At 48.6% G+C, this 7739-nt stretch overlaps 1 pseudogene; it reads right to left on the bottom strand.

The window, feature by feature from the left end:
- LOC107111070 overlaps nt 1-7739 on the bottom strand; it is a 13267-nt pseudogene that overhangs the window by 3650 nt on the left and 1878 nt on the right.

The raw sequence follows: 7739 nt of genomic DNA, 5'->3' as shown, positions 1-7739 counted from the left end.
AGCAGGAGAAAAAACTCCCAATTCAGTGACAATGCCACCAGTAATCAGATCATGAGGGGTGACATTAAAGGCTGGATTCCAGACACCAATACCTGGGGGGAAAGCAACAATCACGCTACAGACAAATCCATTTAGCTATTCACTGGCCCCGCTAGACTAACTCCCCCTTTACCGTAAGTAAAACTAAGGTTTGGGGACCCAGTTCTACAAATGGAGGAGAGATCTCTCAAGAGAGCCAGAGAGGGCATGTGCTTCAACTCTAAAGAAGGCATGGTCCAAAAAATAAATAAGTAAAAGGAGTTTGGAAGCACCATAGAATGAAAGAAGGAAGAAAATTCCCTTACAATCAGGAGTCCTTGGTAGAAAGACAATTCCTGCCCCTAGACTTGGGCCATCTGTTACTACAAAGTTAACTTTTCCTGAGTGATAGGCCATCTTCCGAGGAGAACAGAAGTGTCCAACACCTTCCATGCTATTCAGGAACCCTGGATTCTGATGCGTCAGAGGACTCTCAAGCCATCTGGTTTTGACTCACGTAGCCTTACTGCAAAACCTGGAGATGTTTGACCTATAAAGTCTGGCATGTTAAATCAATGAGGATGGGACTGAAGCTGATGATGTTCTATTAAACTCATTCTGAAGCTGATGATGTTCTATTAAACTCATTTTTTGCATGCACCCTTTCAATGCTTCAGTACCTGGTGCTGCAACCCATACTCCATTGATATCTGTCAGCTCCTGGCTCGGCTGCTCCTTAATAGCAATTTGTCCTCCATGTTGCATGAGTTTCGGGGTGCTGCCACATAGAAAGGAATTCCATGGTGCTTTGCAGCAATAGCCTACTGATAGGTTCCCACTTTGTTGGCAGTGTCTCCATTGTCAACAAGTCTGTCTGCTCCCACAAAGACATACATATATATGCTATATGTATGTACTCCCCCATTGCCAGGAGAGTTTCCCAGTTCAAGAACAAATACCAGAATGAAGCTTTCAGCACTCTCTCTCACTCTCTTTGCCAAGCTTAAAAAGGCTGCTGTGAATATAAAATGGAAAAGAACAGGTAGACCACTTTATTTAGTTAGAATATTTATATACACCTCTTCAGACTCCTGCTCAAGGCAGCTTACAATTGCAAAACACAATATTAAAACAGAACCCATTGTGCACAAGCCCCAGGGGTCTTTTGGGGCTGGAGCATGCCGGAGCACCGCTCCGGCAGCTCAGGAGCCAGCACAAATGGTGGTGGTCGCAAGCCCCGCCCCCAGCTCCCCACACCGAAGCGCTGTGGCCTGGGGGAGGCCTGAAGAGCCCCGCATCCAGCTTCCCCAGGCCCGCGCAGAAGCACTGGGGCTGGGGGGAGGCCCAGTGAGCCCCACCACCAAGTTCTCCGGGCCTGCGCAGAAGCGCTGGGGCTGGGGGGAGGCCCAGAGAGCCATGCTGCCGGGTTCCCCGGGCCTGCACAAAAGTGCTGTGGCCAGGGGGAGGCCTGGAGAGCCCCGCAGCTGGGTCCCCTGGGCCCACGCAGAAGCGCTGGGGCCGGGGGGAAGTCCAGAGAGCCCTGCCACCAGGTTTCCCAGACCCGTGCAGAAGCGCTGGGGCTGGAGGGAGGTCCAGAAAGCCCCGCTGCCAGGTTCCCTGGGCCCACGCAGAAGCACTGTGGCCGAAGGGGAGGCCTGGAGAGCCCCGCCACCAGGTCCCGCAGGCCCACGCAGAAGCGCTGCAGCTCGGGGGAGGCCTGGACAGCCCCACCGCCGTGTTCCCCTGCCCGCGCCAAAGCAGTAAGTAAGGGATCTGCGGGGGTGGCTTGATGGGGTGGGTGGGAGAGCCTGCCTCACTTCCTCCATCTCTTTGCCATCTTTCCCTCCTTTCCTTTCCTTTCCCTCCTTTTCTTTCTTTCCCTTCCTTCCTCTCTTTTCTTCCTTTCCTTCTCTCTTTCTTTCATTCCCTCCTTTCCTTCTCTCCTTTCCCTCTTTCTTCCCTTCTCTCTCTTTCTTTCCCTCCTTCTTCTCTTCTCTTTCTTTCCCTCTTTCCTTCTCTCTTTTTATCCCCTTTCCTTCCTTCTTTTCTTACTTCTTTCCCCAGCTGGGGAAGGGGAGGCTTTTGAAGATGCCTTCCCCCCCTTTTGCTTCCCCTTCTGACATTACTTCTGGTTATTTCAGGGGGCATGATATATGCTAATAACCTAGTAAACGGGCCTTATTTCTAGTTTATTATATTTATAACCCGCCCTCCCCGCAAGCGGGCTCATGAGCTCCTGCAGCTCTTTTTCTACGAAATGACCCCTGCACAAGACACATAAAAGCTATCCATAAATCTGAAGCAGACCATTAAAAAGTTTATCATTAAAAAAGCCCTAATTAAAGACCTGGGTAAAAAAAGGATGTGTTTTAGCCAGGCATTTATAAGGAAATAAAGCAGGAGCCAGGTGAGCCGGGGGGGGGGGAATCCAAAGAAAAGGGGCCACTACAGAAAATGCTATTTCTAGTCACCAGCTGCCTTACCTCTGAAAGTGGGGCCCCAAAGAGCACTGTGAGCCACTGTGTACTTCATGAAATATGTAAAATGTGGAATCACCACAGCCTGTGGTGAACAGTGTGCATACAACAGCAATTTGACTTTTGTTTGTTTGCACATACACGCTATTTTCCACCCAAAGAGAAAACAGATTTCTGCTCAAGGCAGAAATGGTGCTAGGTGTGCTGTTGAGGCTAAAGAAAATGCGCTATGGACCAGGAGACCCCTGAATCAGATCTCACTTCTGCCCCCCACTGCAATATAGGAGGATAAATACTGGCCTTTTAGGTACAGTGCAAGGATTACTTAGCTAATGTATGTGAGGAGCTTGAAAGCACTGTAAAAAGGCTAGGTATAATTCTATTCTGGGTGAATACTGTCTTACAGCTCAACCAGGGCCCACATGTCCTTCCCTGAAGCAGCAGGGATGGTCAATGACCAAGGCAAAGAAAATAAATCCAGGTGAATAAAAGGCGCACGGAGACCCTTTCTCCCAGGCTTTGGGTCACCCACAGCAGTCATCTCAAATGATTCCCTTCCCAAATGCTGCACTTATGCTACTGCCATCAACAGCTGCTCAGAAGGCAAAACTCTCTCTGGAGACCAGCCCAATTGCTACACGCTTGTATAGGAGGTTGATTACTAAAGCAAGCTGCCACCATAAATTGCTGGCACAAGAAACAGTATGGAGACCACTTAGCAGCCAAGCAAGAAAGAGGAGCTCCAAAGTACTCACCTGACACCTTTTTCTCCTTCATGGTCACAGATGCCATGCTGTCTGCAATGAGCGTGGCAGGGATCTGCTCATACACTAACTCAGAGGCAGTCAGGCGGGCTCCCTGGTTATATGGCCGCGTCTCTGTGCAATAGACATGCTCCAGATGGCCCATGGCATGCAGGGAGTGAATGATGCCTGCAAAGGAAAGACCATAAATACTGAAGGAAGAATGGATCATACTGGACACAGGAAGAGGAAAGCTGGAAGCTGTTACTTTAGAAGGGATGACAATTGCATGGTTTCAGCAATACAACTAGCTGTATCTCCAAAGAATTCTCTTTGGCTCAAAGGGGAAGAAAGGGAAGGAACTGGGAATTGGGTTGGGAATAGGAGCAAAGGGGATCCACACCTTTTTTTGCAGAATCTCAGCAGTAACCCCTTCCCGCTTGGCCTCCTGGCAGAAAAAGCAACTCAGTTCTTGAGCTGCCCGGGCCATGTTGACGGCTGTAGGTCGAGCACTCACTAGGTAGTCTAATGACTCTAACACAAAGCTCTCCAGCTTGCTGACACTCACTTCTGCATTTCCTTTATTGCCCCCATACTCGGAATAAAGAGTCAGACACAGAAAGTGGGATAAAACTATGGGCCATTTTATTAAATTCACAGTCGAGAACAACGGCAAGGGCAAATATGTGAAGCGGCATGATCCGGGCCAGGGGTCAGCGTTGACCCTTCCCCAGTCGTAGGCCACCCACCCCCCAGCTTGAGCCAACCTGTGTGGCTCCCCACTGGCGAGCACCACAAAAGACATGCCCTGGAGATCCAGCCCCAAGTCGTAGAACTTAAGCGGCCGATCGATCCATGCAGTCCCCAAGGTAGTTTGCCGTATTATCCCCGGGTCGCTCAACCCAAAGGCTAATCTGGCCAAACTCCTATCACCTGAAGTAATTAATTGGTGCTCGCGTTAGCCGCATCTCAGTTATCAGCCCCAATCCTGCCCACTAAAGTGACCAACCTAATGACTGGCACCACCCTGAGCCAATTCCACAACCCGCTGAGAAGCTGTACAAAAGCATCTCGGGCTCAGGCCAATCAGCCCGAGATCAAAAATTCCTACCTGGCCCCAAAGAATGGCGACCAGCCGAAGCCTGCACAACAATCAGACCAGCCGTAGCCCGCACAACAATCAGGGTGGGAGGGTGGGCCAAGCTCTTCAACGAACTGCCTAGTTGGGCGCGAAGCCGGCTTTTAACCAACCAGCCCCGCCCCCCACCGGAGTCACGTAGCTGACCCCGGCCTACGTGCTGCCCCTTCCTCCTTTGATGGCAGCAAAAGGCGGCCCCCGTCAGAATGGCTACGCCACCAGCTCCACCACCAGACTCAGGCAACCTACAATGGCAATGGACAGAGCACCTCTCGCCTAAGGGGGAGGAGGAAAAAAACATTTAGGGTACAAGCACCATAGGGAAACCAGCAAGTACCAGACATCAGAGCTTATCCAACACTGACAGCAACAGTCAAGTGGAAAAGAAAGCAGTTGAAATGGGGGGTGGCAGCAACCAGGAACTGTAGGCCTGCTACTGAAAAGACCTGCATACAAGAAATGGGTGGTAGGCCAGGAACAGATGCTTCCAAGAATTCAGTCTGGCATGACTGGAAGCAAAACGGACACAATCATATAAGAACAGTTTATTCTATACCCAAAGGGAAGAAGAAGAGATTGGATTTATACCCCGTCCTTCACTACCCAAAGGAGTCTCAGAGCAGTTTACAATCTCCTTTCCCTTCCCCTCCCCACAACAGACACCCTGTGAGGTAGGTGGGGCTGAGAGAGCTCTTTCGAGAACTGCTCATGAGAGAACAGCTCTGAAAGAACTTGTAACTGACCCAAGGTCACACCAGCAGCTGCATGTGGAGGAGTTGGGAATCAAATCTGGTTCTCCCAGATTAAGAGTCTATACTCCTTAACCCTAAACCAAACTGGCTCTCTTCCCAGAGGTCTCTGGATCGGCCTGCTCTCTGTTGTACTCAAAGGCTCCATTTCCATTGAGAGGCGCTGGGCTGAGGTCTGGATTCATAGTTTTGGCATGACGATAGTATGATATTAGGCAATGATGTTGAAAAAACAACCTTCCATGGTAGGATTGCCAGCCTCCAGGTGGGGCCTGAGGATCTCCCGCTTTTACAACTGCTCCCCAGCTGACAGAGATCAGCTCCCCTGAAGAAAATGGCTGCTTTGAAGGGTGGAGTCTGTGGCATTGCACCATGCTGAGGCCCCTCCCCTCCCCAAACCCCACCCTCTCCTGGATCCACCCCCAAAGCCTCCAAGTATTTTCTAACCCAGACTTGGCAACCCTATACCTTGGAAATAGCATTTCCGTAACTATAAGCTAATGTAAGGATAAAAGAGGTAACTCGGCTTCTATCCATATCCAAATATATTGCTCACACACATATTGAACAAGAGCCTTCAGGTGGGTAGCCGTGCTGGTCTGAAGCAGCAGAACAAAGTTTGAGTCCAGTGGCACCTTTAAGACCAACAAAGTTTAAATCTGGGTATAAGCACACTTCTGTATGCTAATTTACTGCTCACCTTCTACCTATATGTAAGAATTGGTAATTTCCATTTCATTGTACCTGAAGAAGTGTGTGTACACACAAAAGCTTACACCTTGAATAAAACTCTGTTGGTCTTAAAGGTGCCACTGGACTCAAACTTTGAATAAGAGCCTGTATTCCTGTTTCTTCCTTACTTTTTATTCCTCTTATGGAAGAAGGTAAATTTAAACATTATTGATCAGGCCACTGATCAGCATCTCCCAGCAGAGGTCCGTATGTGCTGTTGAAAAGCTTCTTGTCCCTGCCCCTTAGCCTGAATATGCACAGCATTTATGATGCTGGGACATTCAATGATGGCACGGATACACATTTTAACTGATACAGAAGAGTATGAAGCTTTTAAATGTGACACCTCCGGGATGGGGCATGATATAGGGAGATGCTTCTCAATGGCCTCTATGTGAGAGCTGTAACTTTTTAGGATGTAGAGGATGAAGAGCACTCAACTGACCTTAACAACTAACAGTGTCAAATGGGGACAGTTCTTGCTGGACTGGCTGCTGGTGGGGAATCATAAGTACTGTAGGAACCAATGTCTTTCATGCTAAACACATACAGAAAAGGTTGCCGTGAATAAACTGCCTCAGAGACTGGTAAAATTGATCATAGAACTAGGGAAAACTAGAACTAGGGAGACCCAAACTGCAATTTCCACTCAGCCAATGTATTTCCTTGGTGATACTTAGGCCAATCACTTTCTCTCTGCCTATCCCACCTTGCAGGGTTGCTGTGGGGGCAGAGTAGGGGAGAGGAAAACCACATATGCCAATCCAAGATCCTTAAGAGGAAAGGTGGGATAAAAATATAATAGACAGCTTCACATATCCTAATAATCATCTAATCCGATGAAATACATTTGTTAAATAGATGGGCCAGTTTATGTGATCATGGCCTAAGTATCACCAAGGAAATACAGTGGCCGGGACTGTTGGGGGCGGGGGGCTTGGCAGGGCTTCTCTGCGCTCCCGCTAGCCTCGCAGCTCCACCGCCGAGCTCGACGGGGGCTCGGCAAGAGCTGAAACCAGGGCGGCCGCCGGAATTGTTGGGGGGAGGGAGTGAAAACAAAGTATAAATGCCTGGATTTTCTGTGTATTTTCCGTAGCAATATGGTCATCTGCCCCCATGCTTGGTTTATAGCTGTTTTGGTTTATAGCTGGTCTTGGTTTATAGCTGTTTTTTCTCCCTGGAATTGCCTACCAATGTTCCCTCTAAGCTGTGGAGTCTTGTGAGCAAAATTTCTACTTTGTGAGCCACTGGCATTAAAGCTGTGAGCGAGTGATTTGGCTACTGCATCAGTTAGTTTGCCTCTGGAGCCCTCCTTCCTGAGTGAAGAGAAAAATATGTGAGCCAGAGGCTTAAAAGCTGTGAGCTAGCTCACACTAACTCAGCTTAGAGGGAACACTCCTGGTAACTGGAATGTGAATAGCTACATATTTTGTAATTCATCTATTACCAAGCAGCTTTCCTTTTTGGCACTCTGGTACTAGGTCTTCACTGATGTGCTTGTTGTTGCTTTTCTCTCAACAAACCAGTTACTGAAAATAGATAAAATTGTGTTGAACTTCTATCCTTTTTACCTGACATGGGTGGTTTGCTTGTTTCCCCCCACATGTGCCATCAGATAGGCTCGCCAGCTCTGAGTTGGCAATACCTTGGAGATTTTGGGGGTGGAGCCTGAGTGGTGGGTTTAGATTCAGAGGAATTAGCTGTGTTAGTCTGTTGCTGCAAAATAGTCCAAGAGTTCAAATAGCACCTTTAAGACTAACAAATAGCACCTTTAAGACTAACCTTTAAGACTAAGACTAACTGAGTGGTAGGTGTGGCCTTATGACACACTTCCGGTGATGTCAGGCTGTGTGGCACATGCTAATGAGTTATGCTAATGAGT

Source organism: Gekko japonicus, unplaced genomic scaffold, assembly GCF_001447785.1.
Source record: "Gekko japonicus isolate JY-2015 unplaced genomic scaffold, Gekko_japonicus_V1.1 scaffold676, whole genome shotgun sequence".
Lineage (NCBI taxonomy): Eukaryota > Metazoa > Chordata > Lepidosauria > Squamata > Gekkonidae > Gekko > Gekko japonicus.
The sequence above is the reverse complement of the archived record's forward strand: the minus strand, read 5'-3'. Positions and strand labels throughout refer to the sequence as shown.